The sequence below is a fragment of the Fringilla coelebs genome (genome assembly GCF_963513975.1).
Source record: "Fringilla coelebs genome assembly, chromosome: 2".
In the NCBI taxonomy this organism is placed as follows: Eukaryota; Metazoa; Chordata; class Aves; order Passeriformes; family Fringillidae; genus Fringilla; species Fringilla coelebs.
This window is the reverse complement of record NC_140029.1, coordinates 69,206,687-69,229,987: the sequence shown is the minus strand read 5'-3', so window position 1 is coordinate 69,229,987 and position 23,301 is coordinate 69,206,687. Positions and strand designations below refer to the sequence as shown.

General features: G+C 37.9%; 1 protein-coding gene across 3 annotated transcripts in view; it reads left to right on the top strand.

Annotated features, from left to right (window-relative positions):
* The window catches only part of FRY (FRY microtubule binding protein), a 224,677-nt gene that overhangs the window by 10,962 nt on the left and 190,414 nt on the right, over positions 1-23,301 (top strand). For all 3 annotated transcript variants that reach the window (XM_084200872.1, XM_084200873.1, XM_084200871.1), the window contains exon 2: positions 18,345-18,521. The gene's annotated coding sequence lies outside the window, so the exon portion shown is untranslated. The remainder of the gene's footprint in view (positions 1-18,344; positions 18,522-23,301) is intronic.

The window sequence follows — 23,301 nt, the reverse complement described above, 5'->3', positions numbered from 1 at the left end:
TGACAGATAAGCCAGGCCCTGCAATTATTTTTTTCCTGACCCAACCAGTTATGAGCAAAGACATGGAGATCTCTGTTTATGTGAAGCCATTTGCAGTCAAGAAAGAGAGTAGAAGCTGGAGATTGTCAGCAATGATAAATAGGCTTTGGAAAAACGTCTCTATAAAGCAAGATTGAGAAGCCTGGCACTTTTAAACTTCTCCCATTAGCGCTATATGCAGAATACTAGCCTTGATGAGGAAAGGGAATTGTGTGTTCTCTCTATCCTTTTTGATGAAAGGCTAAAGTCTGTGTAATAAATTTTAAAAAATGTCAGGTATGCAAGAACTTCTTTTTAGATGCTGTGTCATTAGTTTATGTAATTAACTGACATAAATATCTGAGCAGTGAGAAGATTCTGTTATTTCTACAGCAAAAGATTACATGCTTAAATGCAATATATGCATTTAAGTATTCTTGAAGTCCTTTCTTCTGTAAATCTTTGCACTTCAAAATACAAGCAAACTAGTTGGAGGAACTAAAGAGACACTTTCCCAATCCAGAACTGTCCGCTGACGAATTTCTTGCACCTTCTGTCAAACCATCTGCCGCAGGCTAATGAACAGACAGCATGCTGGATTAGATGTGGCACTTGTATGAGCTATTTTGATAGCTCCTGTGTTCCTTTCAGTGGGAACTCTGTGATTAAGGAAGCTTAGAGTTAAATTTTTGAGGGCAGGGGTGGGCAAGGTGTTCTTTCTTTGAGCTTCCGCACGGCAGGATTCTGTTGGCAGAGAGGAGTGACAAACCCACATCTCTGTTTTTGAAGCTATGTTTCAATGTTTTCTTATTAGCCTTCATTTAGCAAAAGAACATCTCAGTAACCTATGTCACATGCCCATGGGAAGTAATGACTGAATTGAGAGGAGTGCAGAGTTGTGCCCATTTTGGGCTGGGGAATCTTCATAATTCCAGGCACCAAACATCACACTGTAGTACAAAGCAGATACCAGAGCTGCAGCTACAGCCTAGCTGGAACAAATACCTGCTTCATTTCAGACCTCTGTCTCTGAGGAATCACCACCATGACCTCTTAGAGTTTCTGCCTGCTGTGTCTCTGGGCAAGGTACCACCTGTGTGAGGTGACACTGGCAGGCAGTGCAACAATCACAAATTTGCAGCTAGAACACAAAGAATAAATTTATTTCTATTACCTCATTAACTGGGGGATCCACCAGCAATACCCAGGCAGAGGCACACAAGTGGAGAGGCAGGTACTGTTAAGTTTTGGTCCAATGCTAAAGAATCAGTGGCCTGCAGTTCACACAGGTTTATCAAGGGCTATTCCAGCTGCAAGGTCATTTGAGTGATTTACAGTCCTCCTCACCAGTCTTTGGCTTTTTAACACATTCCTCCCAGCACACACAAGTATTTCTTCCAGTAGCAGACACAGATCTTGTGTTTGAAGCTCTCTGCATGTAGACTAGCAGAATAAGTATTTCTTTATTTAATTAATTCTAGCATATGTGCTTTTGAAGTATTCTTAGATATGCTTCATAGATGTATTTGTGAGGGATCCAGTTTTACTTTAAATCAATCATTCTTGCATTTGTCAGGATTTTAAAACAAGTTAATGATGCTGTTTGGTCACTCTTTAGTGATTCCTACAATTACTGTTGAAATGGGAGCTGCTCATAAACATCAAAGATCCAGTACCAACAACAGTAGGTGGAAGTGACTGGCATTACCATCAAAGCTGTCAGTGCTGCTGGTGGGTTTCCAGTCTCTAGATCTGCTCATGATCAAAGCAGAAGCACATCACTGCACACAGGTGGACTGCTCTGGGGACAAAGGAGCTGTGAACCAAAGGATGCTCTTCCTACAGTGTGCTAGCTGCAGGAAGAACATCCTTTTTGCCTACCAAACCACTCTTACAAGCAGCTGGACTGATTCTGTGTTGACCTATCAAGAGTTCTTGCTGGAAGCCTTTTCCATACTACATTTGCTCTCTATACAATAACATTTGGCTCATCATTACCAGCATTTTGCATGTAGATCAACAATGCAATTTTTTTCTTTTGTTTGATTGGGTTTTTTTTTAATAACGTGCTGAAGAATGAGTGTGCCTAGGTGTTCCTCAGCAGCACAGGAGCTTCTTTGCTAGCAGAAATTCTGATGGCTTAAAATTTTTGCTAAATCAGCTATAATTTAATGATGCCACTGCAAGAAAGTCCACAATGTGAAAAACCATTATGGTCATATTGGAACAGTCTGTACGTTGTGCCTGTGTACACTGTGCTAATAACCAATCATTGGAACTAATTGATTTTTTTTGCCCAATCTGATATACAGCCCGTTATCTTTGATGTATTTCATGAACTCTCCTCATGCAGTAAGTTGTATGTAGATAGTGCCCAAACCAAACAAAGTCTGTGGGTATGACTGGTAGATCAGCCCATTTCATGCTTTCTGTCCTAGCCTAACTTGAGTGACTTCAGGCTTTCAGTGTGCCTACTTTCAATAAACTGACCAGCTTAGCTTATGTAACTGTCAAAGAGGGCAAGAGTCATTGCAGTTCATTTGTCATTCCTCATCTCCCCCAGCTGTGCATAAATCCATGGAAGTTAAAAGTAGATTTGGGGACTTTCTGTAGTTAATGTTAATGGGTTGTGATCTCCATTTCTTACCTGAAAAGGCTCTGACATCTCTGTGTAAATACTTATTTTTATTCTTTTATATGTAGGGATGTCAAACTCAGAAGCAAAAGTTGCTAATCATAGGCATTCTGGTGACCAACTAGGACATGATATTGTGTAATCTGTAGTGAATCTCCTTAAATTTTACACAAGATAGAGCTAAATGAGCTAAGATCTGTCGGATTTCCTTTTCTTTTTCTCTCTCCTGTCTATTTACCAGTTTAAATGCTTTAAAACCATCATTGTTGTTTCCTGAAGCATATTCAAATTTCTTCGGTATTTGGGGCATGGGGAACAGATTTCAGGGTCTGTCTCTTAGTTTTGTTTGTCCCAAGCAAGGCCATGAAAGTGTAACTAATTTCACCCATGTGAGATCTGTATCCTCCCCAGCTGACACCTGCAGCATCTCAAGCAGCACTGGACACTTGTGTGTGTGTGAAACTAAATCAAGGCCCTTTTGCCATATAAGAGACATAAATCAGTTACAGTAACCCAGAGCTAAAATATCCTAATAATTGCTGACATGTGTCCTCTGAACTGTCTTGAGGAAAAATTCTAAGGTCAGAAATTTTATGGCCCTTGATGCTCTTAAGGAGACAAGGAGCATAATTTAATGAACTTTTAAGATGTGGACTGCTGTACTTTGTCAAAATTGTCTGTATGCTCACTGCTGCTGGAGGGATCGATCCCACTCAACATTACTGAGTGCTTGAGGCTTTAATAGCAATTTGGGATGGGTCCAGTTGTCATGACAAGTAATCTTTCAAATAAAAGTCATCTTAAAATTTGGAGTGTAGTCATATCTGTCTTTGAATAGATAGTATTGCTATTTTTAATTAAGTTGGAACTATTTTTTTTTTTTTAATTTCCACTTAAAACTATCAGTCATAACCAGAAAGTACTGCATCCATTAACTGTCTGGCCTTTTATTTTCTAAAAGATCTGAAAACTTAATTAAGTTTTAATTAGTGTGTATAGTGCAGATTGTGGTGGGTGTGTTGTTAATCTTTTTTTTTTTAAGATTGAAAATAAATCCACTCTAGCTTGCCTTATATAACCTCACACTTTTGAATATCAGCTGTGGAATATTGCTCTACAATTTCAATTAAAAAATCCCCATACTAAGTCTCCATCATTGGGCTACATATGATTCAGAAAGTCCTGTGGATTTCACTGCTGGTTAGATGGAAAACGACGTTAAATAGGAAAAGAGCGCTTTCCACCGTAGTCTTGTTTATATGATGAGTATATTCATCATATCAATTTTACTACTTAAAGTGATTATTGAGACTTAGTTGGTAGTCAGTGAAAGATAACAAACAGAGCATTTTTTACATAACAATGTTAAAATAAGCAAGTTTGTTCAAGGCAAGATTTTCAAATAGCAGTTTAGTTTATTGTTTCTTGAAATAAACATTTTCTTCTCTAAAGAAGTATTTTCCGTATTTTTTTAATAAACTCTTAAATTTCATCCTAAGCTTAACAATAAGGTCTCATTTGAGGATGCTGATAGCTTTCAGTACTTCTAGTAAAAATTCTTCAATATTATCAGTTCCTGTAGCTAGGCTTTTATTTTAAAATCCAGTTTATTTGCATAAATTGTAACTTTACCAATATAATTTAACTAGAAAGTATAATTTGTATAGGTAGGGTTGTAGATTTCTCCTTTTGGATCGAAGTTAGAACAGTTAAACAATTTGAAGTTCAAGTTCTGAAACCTTATTGTCTTAGATGTCAACTGTTTGCTGAGTGAGCTTGGCTGTCTGTGAGACCATCTCTTCAAACTCTTGAAGTCAAATTGTGTTGTGATCTGAGAGTTCTGTGCTTCATTACTGGGATTTTAATCCATGGCTGTAAATAGGGCAAATTGCATGGTGAGAAATGGCTCCTAGTGCCATTTGGTGCACCTGCTATCCAGTGTAGGAATGAGGAGATTGAGTCAAGAGCCTAAGTTTTGCCTTGTGTGTGGTCATGATCTTCCAGTTCCTTGGCAAGCTCTGAAGTTAGAAGATCACTGAAGTTAGAGACTTAGTGTTTGTGCAGGAGTAAGGAAGCTGAAGCAGGAGGAGTTTGCAGTGTGTATAAACTGAGCTGAACTGTAAGTGTAATCCTAGGGCCCTCTGTTGCTGATGGAGCAGCTTCTGCTCCCAGAAAGATGTGCAGTGTAGTGGTTTATATTCACATATGGAGCATTATGGTTAGCTGTCTTGGGAATGTCTGCATCACTGGCTGGCTCAAAATATGGAGGTGTGGTGACCTTGTCATTGATGCACAGGAAAAAGTATTTAAAAAATCCTAACTACATGCATTTTTCAGTGGTATTTTGAGTCTTCCCCGCACAACCAACTCCCCCAGTTTGTATACTTGTCAGGATGTTCTATGGAATATTTCTTTAGCCAGTTTGAGTCAGCTGTCCCAGTCATGCTCTGTCCCAGCTTTTTGTGCCCTTGCTCACTGGCAAAGTATGGGAAGCTGAAAAGTCCTTGACTTAGGGTGAGCACTACTTAGCAACAACCAAAACATCACAGCATTGTCAATGTTATTCTCAAACTGAATTCAAAATACACTGTGCTAGCTACTAAGGAGATAATAAACTCCATCTCAGCTGAAACCAAAGGGAGGCTGCCAGCACTTGAAGGTGACACAGAGTGTAGTCCCACACTTCCCAAGCAAAAAGAGAGGAGCAGCCTTGACATGATCCAGCGTCAGCCAGCGAACAGCCCCCTTTGCCAGACAGTCTTGTGGTTGTGAAGCAACTTCCTTTTAACTGTGGGGAAGATAAGGAATGTGTAAGGGAAATATCACACAGTTCATCATTTTAACCAAGAACAATATGGGAACAATATTAAGGACTTACTGGGAAGGGACATGAACTCTCTGTGTATATCACAGTTTCTGTGCCGTTAATACTGTAGTTAGATTTTTGCATATTAGAGGCACATTAAGATTTTTATATATTATAAAAGCCTTAGAAATTGCTGCCAGGATGATAATGAGATGCTCAAAAGCATAACTTTAATCAGTACTCCCTAGAGACCCCAGCAAAGGTATCACAAGTTGAACACCTTTGTGAAAAAGGAAGAGTTGGGAAACAAGAAATGTTGGCTGTTCTGCTTTCCAAGGTGAGGGGGAGAAACCTTGCAGCACTAAAGCATTAAGGATGTCTCTTCTGTATTAATGAGCTACATAAACAATTTTAACAGTCTGGAGGGGAAAGGAAGTATGATTGTGTGATGGAACAGCTAAAAGAGGCTGAGAATTAACAGTATCAAGAGTGTTGGAGAAACACAAGGGAAATGGGTGAAGAAAAAGCTAATTAGACGAAAAGAAGAGAGAAATTAGAAGAAAATCACTGAAAGGGACAAAGTAGTTCAGCCCAAATGAGCTAGAAAAAGATGCATTTTTATGTCTATATATATGTTTAATAATGCTGGAAAACATATAGAAACAGAAAGAAAACATTGAAATCGTATCATACCAAGAAGACTGTCACATACAACATATTTAAATTAAGGTACTTGCTGAAAACAAGTGAAATAGTTTGAAAACTGAAGAGTGAATTTAAAATTTATGGGTTTTGGAAGGTCAGTCATTTCCTAGTTTGTGAAAAGACCACAGAAGAGGTATTGCATCCAGACATTAAAATCCATTCTGAATTTTGCTAGTGGTATTTCAAAGCTACATATTTATATTTAGCAGTAAGAGAGGAATTGGCTGGTTTGTAGCTACCATCTCTATTTTGGAACAAATGAAAATTTATTGATATCTTGGAAGCTGTGTAGGGTTCATGATGTAATAAGAAAGACATGTCTGTGTTCATGGTGTAATAAGTAGAATATTGAGTAATCCAGCAGCTCGGTCTAATATTAGTTTACAGATTCACTGATTAAGGCTGGGAAGGGAAGAACAGTGTTGCCATGGTGAAGTCTATATGATAAAGCACAAGCAGAACAAGCTAGTGAATAATTGATACATGTCTAAGATTAGAAACGATCATTTGCAGCTTGTGCTTTGATGTTCATGCATGCTTTTTACTTTAAAAAAGCTCAGAGAAGCACATTAGCACAGACTGTGACAGATTTTTGCATGAACTTCTAGGTAAAGCACCAATGACTTATGTGTGGAAGAGCACACGAATATACAGCTACTGCTGTGCTAAGATTGAAAATTTGGGCATAAGCCAAAAAGTTCCAAAACGGAAAGCTGTTAGTGTGGGATACATTTCGCCAGCCTGCATGTATGGCTATATGTCTTTAACACAGAAGACAAATAAATAAGAATGTGTATCATAAAATTCAGTAAGATAAATTGTGACCTTCTGCCTATGTCCTTATCTCCTTCTGGGTTTCATCATAAGATTTTTTAATCTTTAGTTCAGAAGTAATTTAGTAAAATATCCTAGGCCATCTTGAATTAAGGAACAGTAGTTTTAAGTCCTGATAAAGCTTAAAAACAAACCTTTTCAAAATAGATAAAAATTTGACTGCTGTTGCAAAGGTATCTGAGTACAATAATGGAAATAATTTTTGTGGGATAAACCTCTAGATCTGCTTGAGCAAAGAACTGCAAGCATCATGCCTTTATAAACAGTTTTGCCTAATGAATGTGTGATTTAGTTTTATAAATGTATGATGGAAATCAGTAAACATACACAATAGTTCTAAATACAGTCTGTCTTCCCTGTAGCAAACTTTACTTTTCATAAATTCCTTTTTAGAAATCTCAGTAGCAAGAGCTATTTTTCCTTACTATATAGCCCCTTGAAATGAATAAAATATATGAAGTTGGCTTGTGTAGAACAATCCTGAGGCTGAGGGTTTTGTTTTCTCTGCTTGCAAGCTGAATGAAATTACTTAGGGGAAAAAAGGATGACCAGTATGGATTAATCCCTGTATAAATACCGCATGATTAATTTTTTTTATTTTTTTCACTTTTTTGATGCCTCAAGTTTGCAGGGCATTTTATAGTACTCATTAAAGGAAACATCTGCATGTTTGCCAGTGTAAGTTATTAGTTGGGTTAATCTCTGGTTAAGTTATAAGCAGGTTGTGGCCACATAGAAAAACTAGTTCAGTAGTTACTGTGAAATAGTGATGGCAATTGTCAAAGGATGGAATTGAGAGATACTCTAAAGAATTATGGCAAATGTCAGTATCAGGTTCAATTTTAGTTCATTTACTGCCTAGAATAAGTAGGGAGTAGCATACAGCATGTAATAAAATGTTTGGATTTGTACTACATGATGAGGCACTTGACTTCTGTCATTAACTTATGAAGCTGCACAGGCTTCCTGTGCTTTTTTCTGTTGAAAAAGAGACAAACTGGCACTAATGATTACAAAGGAATCAAGACATAAAAGCTAAAAGGAAAGGGAGAGGGTTTGAATTTCTTAAACATAGTATGGATAGAGGATCATTGAAGTACTTGATACGTACAAAAGTGATCAGCTTTTTTTTTTTTTTGTCAGCTGGTTGCCTAAATATTCTTATTTTCCTCAGACAAATGTATTTAAAGATTGGGGTTTCAGACTAGAGTTTTGTTGCCTGTCCCAGAACTGAATCAATTACACTGGTGTTTTATATATTGAATGTTTTATACAGACCAACCATGGTCTGTGTAGAAGAAACTATTCCAAACTTGTCTACTTTTTGTACTTGTGTGCATACTTGCCTGCACAATGTTTTAAAAATGGGTTTATATAGAAAAGGAAAGAGGCTTTGTATCTGAAGCAGCAATCCCTGTAGATGTAATAATAATACTTTGTGGGGTCCTCTTCAAAAAGATTTTGGTGTAGAATGGATGTGTTTCCCTCTGCATTCTTCAGTCAATGTTATATTTGATATTTGAAAACATCCTTATTAATTGCAAAAAAAAGATGGGATTTTCCAGTATGTTGAAGGTCTCAGATAAACATGTCATTGGGGAATATGAACTTGATAAATACACCTGTAAGAACAGACTGGTGATGGTTACTTTTTGCAAGAAGGGAGTTCTAGCTTAGCATTTCAAATGGAAGTGAAAATTATACAGATCAAAAGCTAATAACTGTAATTATCCTCAAAGATAAAAAGCACTTATCTTTTAGCATGGCCCCATCATTAATGGGAGACTCTTCAGTGAATGGCAGCTGTTGTCTGGTCCTTGCCTTCCTGTTCATCCCTTTGAAAAGGTTCCCCTCTGGATATTGCAGTCAGCAGTTCCTGATGTGCTGCCCTGAGCCGGGATCACGGTGTTGGCAGCAGAGGTGCACCTTGTGTGACCAGTCCCACACTGTCCTGGGAGGCACTGCTGAATGCAGCTGATGTGGGCTGGGTTTTGAGATCTACTGGTCAGTTAAAGTTACATTTCAAAAATTACATTTCAAAATTACACAATGAAGGAGAGCTGTGTAATTCCATAAATGCCACAGACAGAGTTATTTTCCTTAATTAGATCTTCAGATGTTTCAAAGTAACATCTTGAAAAAAGTGGCAGCATTGAAGTATGTCTGTTTTTGTGTGCACACGTCCAACAAGGCAAAGGGGTTATCTTGTTTTTAATAGATGAGCAAAGGGTTAGGCCTGTACTTCTGCTACCTGGCACTTGCTGTTTTTCTATTAGATATTTCCATAGAATTTTTTTCCTATGCCTTATTTCCCATATAAGTTGCTAAGCATCAATAAATGAATTCTGTATATGTTACTGTCTGTGTATGCAGGGGAACATTATCACAGAAGTTGCATGCATTTGTTAATATTTGTTTCCATTATTTCTTTAGAAGTGGTGGTTTTGCTTGGTTTGGGTTATTTTTCCGAAAAGCAGATAGTACTGAGTATTGCAAACCACAGGTATTCTCAAGTTTCTCTCTCAAAACGTGGAACTGTAGCATGTAGCTTTCCCAGCTTTTTATGACAGAGTGGTAGACATTTATCAGAGTCTTCACTGTAAGAGACAAACAGGTCTGGATCTTCTGAGCATGGTGGAGAGGAGCAACACATTAAGGACTCACTATTAATAATTTTGAGAAAAGGTTGTTTAGTCAAGATACATGTTCATCAAATCTGCTTTATTCTGAAGCATGATTAATAGAGGTTTATTGTACAACCAAAAAGGCAATATTGATTGCAAATATAAAGGCATCCTTACAGATACTTTCTGAATTGTTTAATTTTTCTGAATGAAGTAATTAAAAAAAAAAGTACTACTGAATCTCTCTTTTTAATTTATCCATTGTTTTGGAAATCTTTATGATTCTAATTCTTGATTTCATTTTTGAGATTGCCATCGGCATGACATCTAGAAAGTGCACTCACCAAAAGTATTATTTAGAGTACTCATATTATCAAGTCTAGGCACCTGGAGTTTGGTTTTGTATTTCTTTTTTGTCTTGTTTTTGGCTTTAAGTATTTTCATAAGTAAGTGGGCTGTAAACGGATTGGTTTTACAGCTAAAAGTGATTTACATGCTATTTTTGTTAGTCTTTCTTCTTAATTATTCACTCTGAAGGAGTGTACTTTAAGTGGAAAGACATAACAGATGTATACATCAATCCTAAGTCAAGGGGAGGCCTTGTTTGGTTGTTATTTATATATATTATTCAATTTCTACTCTTCTCTATCTAAAATTGAGATGGAAAAAGAAAAAATGCTGTACTAAAGAATTTGCCTATTAGTTAGACAAAGGAAATTTAAACTAAAGAGATGGCTAATTTTATGACATGAAGTGAAAGTACTGGCTGAAGTGGGTGTTTATTTCTTTTCTTAAACTACTTAGCTGCTGACAAAATATTTGCAGATCATGAAAGGGTCTCTGTAAAATAGGTTTCTGTTCTATACTTTTTGGTACCCATCTTTCAAGTTGTTCTTCATGCTTGTGCTTCCATGTAAAGCTGAAAAAGTTCAGGTCTCAATCTTGTTCAGGCTGTTGTACAGGCTGTGTAAGAGTTTCATCCAGAGTTTATTTACAGAAAGTTGCATGACCCATTGTCTGGGTCACTGAAGTTTCTTCCACATCTGATTAATCAAAACAGCATGGGGAAGAAGTTCAGAAAAAGGAAAGTTATTTCATGAAATGCCATTTAAGACATTGAATTTAATTAAAACTAGCAAAACAAAAGCAGTGGTTCCTATATGAATAGTCTTGCTGCCAGACACATCAAAGAAGACTAGTAAAATAAAGATGAGATTTTTGTCTCCAATTAAATCTGAGTTTTTTAATAAGGGGGTTATTTTTCATTTTTTTGTTCAAATGGACCTTCACTCTTGCTGTAGTCACCAAAGCAACACCTGATGCACCATTAGAGATGCTTGCAGTAGGAAGCCTTTTAGTCACATGCAGAAAATTCCTTACCTTTTGATCAATTAAGTGCTTTCTTTTTATTCCCTTGATTCCTAATGAGGCCGTGGGTTATGTGACCACTTCCCCCGGAGGAAATGAGGCCTGATGCTGGAAAATCAGATTCTGTCATCCTACATTCCTCTCTGTCCCACTAGCTCTCTGGTGTTGGCTGTGCTTAAGTTCTCCCAATGAAAGTTAATGTGAAATAGGAGGGTTGGGTTGGTTCTGGTTTTGGTTTAGTTTTTGTTTTGGTGGGTTTTTTTGTGGTTTGTTTAATCCTCTACCATAGACATTAGGACCCTTTTAGAATACTATCTGATTTGTCTGAATCCTTGACAAATGCAAGTTATTCAGAACTGACAGGCTTGTATCTAGAAGTGTATCTAGAACTGTTGGATTTTGAAATGTTCTCTTATGAAATAGTCATGAGAGTTTAAAGCTAGAATGGGATGGCATTTATTGATGCTAACTCTCAAAGTATTCATCAATGTGGAGCTCTCCAGAGAGCTGGCTTGGAGCTGTCAGTGACCACAGTGAGGGACAATAATCCAGGTACTGCCACCCTGCTGGCAGTCAAGGTTGATCCTAGCCTTCACTTAGCAATTTTTCATAGTTGAGTTGTTTATTTTTTATCACTCTATCTTCTTTTCTATCAGTGAATCAAGTAAATGTCTCTAGGACCACAGTTGGCTTTGTAGCAAACTGCTAATAGCAGTCAGGTCATACAGGTCTACAGTCTATTAGTAGGGTTTGTCACTAATTAGGTCAATGTTAAAGAAGCACATTACCTTATGTATAATTGGTAAGAAACAGTCTGCCAAGTTGAGCTCTAGAGACTGTGTAATAACACATCAGAGAGTTGTGCCTTCCTGCTGGTGTGTTTATCAATCTGTTTCACAGCATGAATGATGCATCTCAACTCTTCATTTAGAGTATTTACTAAATGAGTAGTTCTTACTAAATAAGCATTTACTTACTGAGTGAAGCAACATGGTTACCTGAGAAGGCTCCTGTGTCAGAGACAGTGTGCTGGGGTGAGAGTTGAAGTATAAATGAAGAGCAGTACCAGTTGTCTGGAGCACGAGGGGAAAGCACAACTGCTGGAGCTGCGTGTGCAGCGTGAGCTGGACCAGCAGAAATGCTCACACTGCCTTTCTGAGCTTTTTGCACCAATTCAGAGCTGCAGGCTGCCTGGGCCTGCCAGGCCAAACCAAACACTCAGAAGAGCAGCTATTTGGGTGGATGTGGGCAAGTGATAGAGCTCTGCTCCTTCCAGCCCCCCAGACCAAAGGCTTTGTGTTGTGTAGCTGCTCTGAAGCAAGCACAGATGTTCCCGGTGTGGCATTGCACTCCATGGGCTGGCCAAGTGCATCCCTGCTGCTCAGAAGATGTGCTTCTCCCCTCTCTATTAAATACTTTAAAAAATGAAAAATATAGCTTCTATATGAATACAAGTGGTCAGCATCCGCAGCTGTCACTGACATGTTCCATGAAAAATCCTTTCCTTAGGATTTTTCCTCCTGAGAAGCTGAGAGGCCTCAGGAATAAAATGTAAGCAATGATTATCTGCTGCTGTGGAATGCAACAGGTGGGTCTGTGCTTGGTCTCATGTGGTTGTTTCTCATTAATGGCCAGTCACAGTCCAGCTGTCCAGACTGTCTGGTCAGAGACAAACCTTTGTTATTCATTCCTTTTCTATTCTTAGCCAGCCTTCTGATGAAATCCTTTCTTCTATTCTTTTAGTGTAGTTTTAACATAATATATATCATAAAATAATAAACCAAGCCTTCTGAAACATGGAGTCAGATGCATCATTCTCTCTCCCCTTCATCGGAGTCGTCTTTGATTTACAATACCCAGCTAAGCTTATTGTCTCTGTGGTACATAATCAGTTCCTGGCCAAATAGAGAAAGACTTTGAATTTGTGGAGGGTGGGAAAATCATTAACTGGAACAATTTTTTTATGAACACAAAAGTGATACTAGTTTGTGTACCCAAATAGTTTTGGGTAGTTTTATGGGATTTTTAATTTGGGGTTTTCTTCATACACTACTGTTTCAAGTATTGGTTTCATTGATTGTTTGACAGAATGTTTATTTATAAATCTTTAAAATAATGTATTATATCATGTAATTATGCCTATTGTTAACCAGCACAAACATAGTAAATTAAATGAATAATTAATTTTATTCCAAAAATTGTCAACAGTATCTTTAATGTTTGCCTTCACTTTAAAAAAAAAAATTAACATCTTGACACAAAGATACTAGTACTGAACCTTTCTCTGTAAGTATTCAACTTATTCAGCTATTTAACCAGGAACATTTTTTGTAATTTTATTGTAAGTGAAGATTTTTTTTCAGCATTCAGTGGAAACAGAAGATTAGGGCAAGAATAGCAAAGTATTTACACGATCTTTTGCAGGGATTAACGTGTTCTCTGCATGAATTATTTCACTTAAGAATCATTATCATATTATGATCTCAGAAGTAATTACCACTCTGAGTGAGAAATAGTTTAGTTGCTTTTGATTCCTTCTTCTGTGTTGTTTGTTGCCTTCTTAGAAAGTTATATTTCTCATGAAGAAAAGTGCTATTTCCCCTTGCACTTCCCATTCCTGTCTCTTTTTCTTTTTTCTCTTCCACTTTTAGTTGCAAAATGTGCCGGGTGCCGTTGCTGTTTTGGACCCCACCCTTGGGCTTGCTAAGCAGAGGAACGTGGTTGCATAAGTAACCTGTTCCTGAACAGGCTGCTGCAGCCCTAGTCAGCTACCTAATGACAGCCAAATCCTAAAGGAAGTAACTCCTACCATTTACTGTTTGGATCCAGACCTTTTAAACATGGAAAAAATGAAGCATTGAATTTATTTTAAAATAACAGAACAGATAAAAAGAAAGGAATCTACCAGCAGAAGCTAGTATAACGCAAGAATATAAATGCCTGAAAATAACTGTGAGAATAGTAACTCCTGAAAATGGAAAATGCAAGTGCTCTGTTGTGGTTTTCCTTTCAGTTTTGAGGTTTGGGGATGTGGATTCAGTTTGGGTCCACCTCTGGCTTCTTGGACTGGTTAGTCAGTGACCTCAAATGAACTGCATGGATTTTGTGAGGTAGTTTCAAGTTTGTTCTGCGCAATAAATATTTGGCTCTAATAATTCAGATCTTGACATTCCAAATCAAACTGATTTCTCCATCCCAGTTAAGTGGTATAATATAAATTACCCAAATTAGAAGCATGTGTGTAAATATTTGAAATAGGGTAGTAATGCTTTCTGACAAATAGTACCATAGATTTGTTTGATTAAATGTTTGTATGCATTTCTGCATGTTCTGGAGATTGTTATCAAACATTGTTTATTAGCACCATCTTAAAATTGATAAACATTGAAATATTAGGAGATAATCATGGGAAGCTGCACATGTGAAAGAAAAGAAGCAGAGAAGAGAGCCTGGAAGGGTGGTGAGACAGTGAGTATGAATTTCAGGTGAGCAGACAGGACGCAGTGAAAACAAAACTAAGGAGATACAGAACTGTAGAGAGGTTAAAGGTGTGAAGTTAAGAGGCAGTGAAAGGAGCAGGTTTGCAATAGCTGATGACATTTTTGAGAATAAATTTTTCCTGTCATTAAGATCAGTGAAGAAAAGCTCTTTTGTTGTTTTTTTGGGTTGTGGCCAGTGTTGGCTTAGCCGTAGGGAGATAAGGTAGGCAGTTACTCAACCGCTTGGCTGGGGGAAGCAGGCAGACAGCTCCATGAGATCTGCTTGTGTCCTGCCTCCCCTTTGCTTGGGGCTCTTCTTCAGAGGTGGTTCAAGAGCTGTGGGATGGCGGGGCAGCAGGTCTTTGCCTCTTGCTGCCCAGCCAGGCATGGGCTGCTTTCCCCTGCTCTCACACACTGAGGGGCCAGAAAGCACCAGGCAGCCCCGATCACCACCCTGGGTGGTTTTTCTCAGAAGTGGCTCTTACCACCCATACCCCCCCAGCTCCATGGGAGCACACCGCTTCTCCATCTCAGCCCTCCTGCTTCCTCCTTCCTCTTCCTCTCTGCTCCCCACTGCAACTTCACATCTGCCTTTGCAAAGCTTTGAGCCGGCTTTGCGGAGCAGCTGCCAGGCTCGCTGGGCTAAGGGCCTTTACTTCTGGAAATTACACCATCTGGCTGTGCACAGTGCAGGGAGTTTATATTTAGATCACCTTGTATCTGGCATCTGGACTTTATTCTGTGTGCTTGATGAGACCTGATTGGAGCACTTTCTTTTGTGGGTGATATTCTGCATAATACAAGTGTTGCTAGTTCTCAGTAGCCACGGTGAATAATGTTCCATAAAAAGAGTTGTTCTTTCTGTAGAGCTGTTGTTTCTATTGGTGAGAGCTGCATGCAAGGTGCCATTTATTATGGTGTTTTTCAGAAATATCAGACACACACAGGGTTTGCAAAGAACGTTTTGCCCTTGAAGTTAGATCAATTATAAATATCTGCAAAGATGGGCTAATGCATGACAGATCCTGCAATACTGAGTAATCTGATATTAAACTATGTTGAGGTATATAGCTCAAGAATTTATGCATAGAACTGGGTTGCATAGTAGGTTTCGGTTTGCTTTTCATGTATCTTTTTCTGTAAAGGAATCTTTGTCATAACTTCAGGATCCAACAACTGACTTTATTATGAGTGCACAAGGTACCATGCTGCCTGAGGGCCAACAGAGGGTGCTGGAGTGATGCAGCTCTCACCTTCACTCATTTTTTGTTGTTGTTTCTGGAGAACAAGGCACATTTTGACAAACCTCTTATTTGGCATGTCTTACTGTGTAGCTATGAAGTTAGTGCATTTTTTGTACCTTTAGTATCATAATTTTGATACTTCTAAAGATTATTACATGTTATGAAGATTATTTCAGGAATACATGTTTAGCAATAATATTTACAAGAGCAATGTGTGCTTACTTAGGGCATTTGAAAATTTGCTTTTACTACTAACAAAGACACAAATGAAAATTCTCCTTTTTCATAAGAAAAAGTTGGGTACAGTGTAAGTATCAATTATTTCTGTGACTTATGTACATATTTTATACAATATATGCTATATATTACATACTAATATAATAGAAACTATAATGTATATTATATAATGAGGCTGATGTAGCAAACCACAGCTCTATGAAAGTCATGGTTTGATGCAAACAATTCCTGGGTAGAAATGACATACTTACAATGGAATTGTTCAAGGAGGATGAATAAAAAGTTAGCATATGACAAATCATTGTGCAATACTTCACAGTTAAATGAATTATTTCCATACTGTACTTTATTTCAGGTTCCTCATTTTTATCCTTGTTCAGGGCCTGTTTTTCCTCAGTTTGGAGAGGAGACTGTGCCCTTTGTATACTGGACTGAAAAGGTGGTGTGTCTGCAAAGGGTTGTAATGCCTACCTTGAGACTGCTTGTTTTGGGTTGTCCCTGTTCTTTGAAGTAATGTCCATGAAAGTCAGTAATTACACTGCATTACACCGTATCTGGTATGGAAAGCTCTTCCTCCCTCTCCTCCTGACCATCCTCCTTCCCCAGAGCACAAGATAATGGCTTCAGGTTACCCGAGACTCAAAAGTGCATTTTGTGACAGGGATATACAAAAGTAGGTGATTGCTTTTAACCTGCAATCACCTACTTCCTTCCTCTCCTTACTTCACAGATGTCATGTATGATGCCTAAATCTGCTCTCTTGTACTGACAATGACAACCTGAACTATTCCATGTCATTGGGATTTCCTTTTATGATTTTAAAACTTGATAACCCATTTTTGTCCAAAATTCTTGTATGTCTCTGACAGCATCTCAGAGGAGATGAAAATAGGGTGGTTTCAGTAACCTGTCAGATCTACTGTCTGTCATTTCTTACATTACAACACCAAAAAGCATCTGAAAAATGGAGCCTTATCTTTAATACGCATCTGGAGTATAACTTAGAAAAGAATACTCAAATCTGCAGAAATTTTGAAGGAGCAGATCTGTGACTGCCCTGTCTCTCTGACTTTACTCAGATCCACAGTTAGATACTCTGAACATTCAGGAAACCTGATAAACATGGCAGAAGAGAATTATTCAGACTTACAGTAATGCTACTTTAAGTGTGGACAGAGGTATTACTGTATTTTTATAGACATCAGCTGCAAAAGGGCTATCCAGAAGGATAAAGGCACCAAACAGAGAAATCAGGATGTATAACCCCTTTAATAATGCATGCTGAAGTGGCAAGGGTGGTTCCTGTTGTCAGGGGAAGGGTGGGGAGAGGAGACAGGTTGTAAAACACCCCCTTACGAGATAGGAGGCTACTCATTATCATTTGTTAATACCAGCTCAGTAGGTCTGTTAATTACATGCTTTGTCAAACATTTCATGGAGCTGAACAAGTCAAGGGGGAGATGGACTGTCCAATTTGCTGCCATGGGTCTGGAGTATTCAGGTGGAGATACACTGTTCAAGAGGCTGCTCTGACAGCACTGTGGCTGTCCAGACAAGTGTGTGTCCTTGGAGGTATTCAGTGCTTTGGTTGGACAAGGCCCTGTGTGACTGCACTTCATGTTCAAGTCAGCAAATGAGGTGTCTTACTCACATCACAGATGTACGTGGCATCATCGTTCCTTGAGCTCACAGAGAATATTCAAACTGCCTTCACAGTAACAAGATTCAGCTGGGACTTGGTAATTCAGCATGATGGGCCTCTGGGCATACCTGTCATGGGACAGTGCTCTCCCTCCAAAGCGTGGTATCTGCATCTGCTGCCAGTGGTTTTGCAGGTAGCAGTCTCAACATCAGAGCCTTTTGGCAGCCAGATGCCTGTATTTGCACCAAACAGGAATATAATGTTTCCTGTTGTAATAGGGAGCTTGCAGCTGTATCCAAATTGATCCCAAAGTGCATTCCTACTTCCCGCACTTTTTTTTTTCCTCATAGGCACCATTTTGTTTACTTCTGCATAAGGAATTACAGCATGACTCAATTTTTGCTGTTGCTTATAGCTTCTGACCAAAAATCTAAAAAAAAAAGGTCTAGTTTCAAGTCTAGTTTATAGTTCATATTGTCAGTGTAAAGACAAGTTGTAATTTAAAAAATTTAAAACGTTTGTATATAAATTTTTCTTGCTTGCTTTATGTCTCTATCCAAGAACATGAATCCTGGTAAGAAAGCATGCAATAGTTCTTTTAACGGCATCTGTTATGAAATGTTTGGTAGATAAATACAAATCTTAACATCATGTTTTAAGACGTGGATTTGTTTTAAACCTTTTGTTTAATCTGGGAGCAGTAATATTTCACACTGTCCAGGTGACTGAGGGTTGGCTGTTATTTTTCCTAGGTAGTTGTGATGGCTCACAAAGCAAAACAGTGATCTCCAGGAAGCAAGCAAGATAGCATCCAGACTGCTTGCAGTTAACCCATCTCTGCCTGAACCAGAAAAGGATTTATGAAACTTACATTGCAGAATTAAAGCATTAAGAAAGATCACTGCTGGAAACTGTTGCTTCAGGGAAAGGTAAGACTTTGCATTAATTACGTAGTCATAATGGATTTACATGAGATTTTTCTGGTAAGACTGATAATAAATTCTAGGTCTTAATGCATTTCTTTATTGAATAGATTTGGCAACCATTCTAAAATTTTTAGTAAATAGTTAAAAGTCTTTTGCATAAGTGTGAAGAATGTAAAACATGCAGATTGGTATTTGGAAGCTCATGTATATGTGGTTCTTACCGAAAAAGATTGTGAGCATAAATTTAAATATTTGGCAATGACAAGTTTTGGGTTCTTATGGCCTGACTTTAAAAATGAATTACAAAGCTATATTAAGACTATCACATGGGACATGAGACTGTGCATACTTTACTACAGATATTTGTAGAATCTTTGTCTTAATGTTGTTGAAAACTGGCAAGCCATCACCAGGAGCTGAAGAAACTTGTGGCTTTTAATGAATCTGATACAGTGCAAGTGTTTAGTTAAAGCCTTCCTGGGGCTGAAATTCCTTATAGCAAAGAGATGGCTATATTTGGTTTTGTAAATGCTGATACGTTGCTGGAAAACAGATGAACAAGCATTTTGCACATGTACTAATTAAAGGATATAAAATAGCTGCAATTGCTGCCATGCATTTATATATCAAGGAGCCAGGGGAAAAATATACAGCAACATGAGTACATCAGTGTCCTCTTGAACAAAACAAAGCCTTTCTTTTCCTACTAGAAAGAAGGTAGTATTGGTTTTAAACTACTGTTAGGGTGTATTTAGTCCTTCTGTCATAAATCTTGGAGACAATTAATTTTGCTGTGTAATCGGCTATAAGCCACATCAGATGACCTTGTTAGCAGAATTTCTCCTGGAGTGCTGGCTTCTAGAGTGCTCCCAGTTCTACTCCAGTGGGGGGTGAAATATTTTCTTTTGCTTTTAAAGAGCAGTACTGTAAAGACTCTTGACAGGGTCACAGCCTTTTCAAAGGAATAGTTACGATATTTTCTTTGTTGATTGCTTAAATACAGATATTTCTGTTTCAGCTTTCCTAGATTTTTGGATTATGGTTTTCAGTGCATTGGGACAATTATTATACAGCCATTTATTATTTGGTTCTTATTTTATTTTGATGTAGTATGGTTTTTATCCAAGACAGTGCAAATCAAAGCAAGTAAAAGGATGCATTTGTGCTGTAGAGCACTGAGATCTGTAAATGTGTGATATGTGTTCTGGACCTTTATGATCACTGTGAAGATGGTTATTTTCATTGCCTAGAGATAAGCTGTTCTGCACACCAGTGATGTGTATCTTACAGCTGACATGAAAAGAGCTCCATTTGGCCAAGGCTGTACGTTTGCTTTGGCTAGAGGCGGGGCTTGGGACACATCTTCACAGCAGCATGTCCAGTTTCAACCTGGTCCATGGTTGGAGCAATAGGAAATTCCCATGACAGTCTCTGAAGGGTGTAAGGGAGATATCTACCTCTTGTAGAGCAGTGCAGCCCCAGGAGCCCAAGGCACGATCCCCAGTGCTCCAGGCACGAGATTGAGCACGTATCACTGCACCACGTGAGCCAGGAGGGAATGACTGCCTGGTGACTCTGCTCTGGAAAAGTACAAAAGTACAGCTATTGGAATAACAGGCTGGTAAGCTGGGAAAGGCAGGAGCTGTTTCCTAGACTACCTTGCAACTGTAATTCTAAAACCTCCCGGTTTAAGCAAGCTCAGAAAATCCTAGATCTGGCCACTTCATGATTAGTTTACCTGTTTTATTGTGCCTTCAAAGAACTGGTTATACTTATGTTTCTCCTTCATGAAGCAGTTTGAGAAGATTCCCCCTCTCAGCAGTTAAGCTAATGGCTTCTGAGTGGAAATGGTATCTCATGGCAGCAGGCTTCCCTCTCCAATGAATACAAATTTGGCATATTAGCAGGTGTCTTGTAAGTGTCCTTGAACTCAGAGAAGGAGCTATGTGAATATGCAAACGTGTTTGTGGGCTTTTATTTTCTAAAGGGAGATGAGGCCAAACGGCTTATAGAGCTATTGTGAAATTTCTTCTACAGTTTAGAAAAACTCCCAGGGAACTGAGGAGCTGATTTAGTTCCATTTAAGTAGAGCAGTGTTGTTTTTTAATCACACTGGTTGCATGTCAGAAAAATTAGCAGTACTGAAGTCTGATGAATGTGTGACCTATTATCTTCCCGTAGATCTCTCAGGCTTTGGAGAATGACAGTGCTGGCCTCAACAAGAGTGCTAGAGAGAAGGGAGATAATGTCTGTTGCTACTCATAAATACAACTGCCTTATTTTCCCTTATTTATTTTAATACTTGTCTGTAAATTTATGCTATTTGTTTTATTTGATCTGATCATATTTTAATAGTATTTGTCGAGCTGTAGATTGAACTCAATTAGTTCTGTGCCTTTGCCTTTTAGAAGTAACAAATGAAAACTGTGTATTTAGACCCAGAAAGGCATGTGACAAGCTATCTGGCAGTAATCTAGGAATGCAATTAATTGTGTTTAATTATGCACTTTGTTTGCTAGGCTAGAGTTTTAAAATTTTGCAAGGTAGAGACCTCACAGGACATAAAAGTTCAGCCTTTTTTTTTTTTTACTACTTTGGCTTCATTTATCAGAGTTTTAAAAACTCCATAATTTCTTCACGCAATTATTTGTGAAGCCTGTGTTATCTAGGAAGATTCTGATTTTACTTAAGTTCTGATAGCAAGCATCAGTTTTACTGAGTGAAAGAAAAGTGCAGATCCCAGCAGCTGTAGGTTCAGGAAGTTGTTCTCCATTTTGATTTCACTTCTTGGAATGCCTGGCTCTGTGGAAGATCCAATTCTTTAACTGCCTAAATCATGTACATATATACATGGGTTACAGTACTTCACAAATTGGAGAATGAGATATTTAAACAGGTCTGAATGATACAAGAAAATAAATTAGAGCTAAGTGCCCAAGAATTGAGAGGTAAGACAAACATAGCAGTAGTTAAAAAAAAATTTAAAAAGCAAGACAAAAAGCCCCAGAGAATGAAGAACTAAAAATAGACTTGTTTTGTTATTTTTAGGCATTCCTGCTGGTTGCATAGAAATCACTGAACTTAAAAGGTCATGCTACCAATGCTCAGTACCTCTCTAATCTAGTGCAGAGATCCAAATGAAGACTGACATTTGGAATTTGAGGGAGGCAATATAATTTTTTCCTAATTAAGTATATCAGTGTCCTAGCTTGAAATCTGTTCTGGGAAACATATCAGCATCATGCATCATGTTGAAGCCAACAGTATTGATAATGACCTGAATCAGGTGATATTTAACAGCTGATAAGCATTATTAATATTGCCTAAGAGTGGATTTTGATTTTCCTTTCATGTTATGGAACTGTAATAGTTCAGGAAAGGAGTTTATCAATATGAATTCCAGAAGAATTCTTAAGAATCACTATAGCTATAAGATGTGTGAGTGCTTAAGTAATTTGGTTTTTGCTTTAGCTTTCTGGCTTCTTAAAAAGGGGGGTGGGTGGGGAATAAATGAAAGAAAATATTTTTCTTTAAGAGTGTGTCTAGCATCAAAGATATCACAAAGAGGCAGCAATTCTTATTGCAACAGCAAATACTGAAAAAAGAAAAGAATCCTCACTAGATGAACTACAAAATCACAGACAGTGTGCTGTTATTTCCAAAGTAAATATTTTACCAAATAGGTTTTTGATACAAGGAACAAGATGTGCAAGGAACAGGATGTGATACATATCCAGTGCAACACTTTAAACACATTTTAAACATCCTGGCTTTTCCTTTGGTTATATTTAGATAAAGCTTAAATGGTTCCACTCAATGTTGTTTTGCTTTGATTAAAACAGACATTTTACCCATGTAGGTGGCTTATTTGGATATTTTTTAAGTGTAAGCAATTTTTTTTCATACATATAGTAGAATAAGAAAAAGGGTTTTATCCTCCATTTCCCCCTACAGAGAGATGAGCTAAAAAGTCCAAAGGTACAGATATGCTACTTCTTCTTTCAGTGCTGATGTGCTATTTTGGAATATGTGCTGACCTACTTTCTGTGTTTCCAGAAAGCAAGCTGAAAAATTTTCGCTTAGGCTGCAGACTTGGATTTATTTTTCAGTGTATTTTTGTGCATACTTTCACACAGATATGCACACACACACACATTGATAATGTGGGGGTTGATGTACAATAGCAAATCAAGACTGCCAATTTTGGTACAATTTCAAACTACTAGCAGCAGAAATCTGCTGCTAGACACCTTCCTTAAAAAGATTTGACAGGGGAATATTTTCAACCTAGTGATGCCATTATTTAGAGTTACATCAGAAGATAGAAAGTTTTCAGTTCCCAGCTTCAAATAAATTTGATACCTAAAGAGAATAGTCCAAAATTGCTGTGAAAAATGCTGTATGAATCGATATTCTATTTTTTACAGTTTCTTCATCATTGTCTTAGACACTGGAAGATAAAATCCCTTTGAATTGTTTACTTTCACTCCATGCGTCTTTTTATACAGCACTCTGACCATCAAAGAAAGTTCTGCTCATTAGTTTGCCATTCCCAATTAAAATAATGATACATAAAACTTTGGAATTGTATGAACAAATTAGGAGAAAGCAAGTCATGAGAGATGAAGCCCTGCTCCATCCTCTGCTTAGGGCAGAAAAAATGTATCAGTCTTGGCAACTCTGTGCTCACTTCTGAGCTTTCCCCAGCAGTGGAATAGCTCTGGTGGTGGAAGAGAATTCTTTTTTAGTGTATTGTAATTCACTCACAATAACTGTAGTGCAG